Source organism: Mesitornis unicolor, unplaced genomic scaffold, assembly GCF_000695765.1.
Source record: "Mesitornis unicolor isolate BGI_N332 unplaced genomic scaffold, ASM69576v1 scaffold33217, whole genome shotgun sequence".
In the NCBI taxonomy this organism is placed as follows: Eukaryota; Metazoa; Chordata; class Aves; order Mesitornithiformes; family Mesitornithidae; genus Mesitornis; species Mesitornis unicolor.
This window is the reverse complement of record NW_010196364.1, coordinates 1-3054: the sequence shown is the minus strand read 5'-3', so window position 1 is coordinate 3054 and position 3054 is coordinate 1.

Here is a 3054-nt window from a genome sequence, read left to right as displayed (position 1 = left end):
CAAGAGAGAGTAATTTTGGTGAGAAAGATTAAGGCAGCATGACATGACAATCTAACCACCCAAACACTTGCGTTTCTTTGTACTAATATGAGCAGGAAGATGAAGTATTAAAAAACACCAGGTAGCATAATACACAAATTTGCTTTATGAATACCTGGTGTTACTTCAACACCGAAGCACTTGGCATACTGGCAGAGGGCTGCCAAACCCAGGAGCTTGACAAAAGCAAGGCTGTCACAGCTCCATGTCCCCAGCTCCAACCATTAGAAGGATGGCTGAGCAAGGAGGCTTGCACTAGCAACAAATTATTAACAGTCAATCGCTTTATTCTATAAAAGCCCAGTCGCATTCCTGATCGGGTGGGATTCTTACACATTTCCCCCATGAGGTGCATCTGATTATTTCTGCCTCGAGCTGGGACGCCCCTTGAACGCCACCTCCTCAGAGGCTGAGCGAAAAGGAGCTACTCACAGTTGTCAGGTAGGGTAAATAACATCAATCCCTATTCAATAATTAAGCTAGCTTTAAAATGTTGCTTTATTGTTCTAGATCTAGTAAATGCCAATTAGTAAGTAGTTGCTATAGCATTTGCATTGTGTAGTAGATATTCTAATTTATGTCCTTTAGCCCAATCACATTATTATAATTTATAATAAAATTTTGCGCTTTTTGCACATACAGTCTAGTCTGTCATCCTTAAACCTGTACGGGACACTCACACAAACAGGACCAATGGTCTCACCCTGTTCCCCTCCCTGACCGATCAGGATGAAGGCCAGTTAGTGGGAAATACACATACACACATGTGTACAAGGTGGATCCACCTGCAGCTGACCTGGACTCCAGTCTCACCAGCTACTGACATCTGGACATACGAGCTGCTGTTGCACAGACCCCTTCACACACCATCACATGCTCCGTAGACCCTACACTCAATCACAGACCCCACTCTCTCCCTGGCCACTGGCCAGGAGCCCTGCTCCCTCCAGCAGCCAGCACCTTTGGTAGTCTCTCACTCAGAGATGCACACATATCTTGCTCCCAAGCCACCTCACCGCTCGCTGGCTAGTCCAGATTGCCCTTTGCTAGCCATCACACACACATGCCAGGTGCTAGCACCACAACTATGGAATTTAACAAAAATAACGTGCTCCTTGGTAAATGCACATGCAGACAGGCTCCTCAACCACGTCACCTAATGTGCACCACTGCTTTGGGCCTTTTATATCGCAGCGCCTGGAGGTGGATGGAGATGTGGTCACGCAGCCTGCTGCAGGGATGAGCTTCAACCCCGGGCTGAAGTCCCACAAGGCGGGAGCAGGCTGTGCCCTCCCGCTGCACCCTCTCCATCTCAACACCACATGCGGGCTGTCTAGTTGTTCTTAACTTAGGACCTACTTAGGAGAGTAAGGTGAACAACTACCTATAAAAATCCTGTCCATCTCTGTAATTTGTTGTTCAGTGCTTTAAGAGAGGAGAGGGGAAAAAGCATGACTGGAGAGAGGGGAGGCAGAGAATTCTTAGGTTGCATACAATCCACTAACTAGTTTGGAAGAGATCAAAGTCCTGCCCAGCTAGCTTTCACTTTCATTTTATTTTAAAAGGAGCGGATCAGTTTCTTAGAAGCACATTTCCAGGAATGTGACAGTACTCAGGAGATTATTAAAAAAGAAAAAAGTCCTACATGATTAAAACTTTTTAAAGTGTTACACTTGCCACAAAGGGACAGAATAAACTCTTCTTAAAACGTACAGGTTGAAAATACATCAACACTGCACATAGTTTGAAGACACACCATGCCACACACACATGCACTGCATTTTCCATTTTTATTTGAAAATACTGAAATAGCTCCACACAGGCTGTTTCTGAAGAAGCTGAAGTTCACAGGAATGTTATTCCTTAATTCCTGCAGATCTACCAGATTACTGCAGCTCCAGGAAGAGCTATTGATTCACAAAAAAAGGGGGGAAGGAGGGGAGTTGTTAAAGAAAGTGACGGAGCAACAAATAAACTCCCTAATGAGAACAGTAACAGGTGAATGAGACCTGATGGAGATAGCAAGCTGAATCTGCAGCAGATGATGTTTCAAATAAAACATTAATATGTTAAAATAAACTAGTTTCATTTACAGATGTGGTTATCTAAAATGAACTCAAAAAACCTGCAGCTGTGGTCTAGCAAAATTGCAGCTGAAATGGGAAACTGGGCTCAGTCCTAACTGCAATACTAATGCATGTCAGTAACAGACGATCAGGAAGGCAAGAGGAAAATGGAGTTAGAATTATCATCTTTACAAGTCAGCTTCTCTACCTGTGTGCAGAGATAAATGTTTTCTCCCATCTTTGCAAATCATTTTTGGGTCATCAGACATCAGGTGAAAACTATGACAGCTGTTCAACAAATGAGATTAACACACACTTTCGCCAAATGTACATAATCATCACTTTTTCAAGCAATGCAACAGATCTGAGTCTACTGGAACAGAAGGCAGTTTAATTTTGACAAACACTTTTAACACAGTGTTAGCCTCGGGGAAGGCAATTTGTTATTCATGGTCAATTAGTGCAAAAGCCTCATGGGGTTTAGACCGGAAAAAAACAGCATACCCACTTATTCAGATACCTTCTGAGTAAGTAACTAAAACAGTTATCAGCTGGTGGACAGAAAAAAAAAGGAAGAACCGAAGGCTGAAAAATCACCAAGAGTCATTCTTGTTACCAGGGTTAAAAATGATCTATACACTCTTATCACAGGCTATATCACGATATTAATGTAGATCAGTGCACTGCAACCATGGAAGCTGCATCAGATCTACAGCAGCAAAGCAAGCAACCAACTGATCATAGCGCCAGGAATCACTAAATGAAGACCTGGTGACTCATAGTTTCTGGTTACACAAATTTTTGCTAACAGAGATCACAAAATGAGTAACTGAGCAGGAATTTTATTAATGGAATCGGCCCTCTGTGGGATAACAAAAAAGGCTGCAAGAAAGAGAGAAGCTGTAGCATTGAGATTGCCAGCTCTTTCCACTAGGGCGTGGTGAGCAAA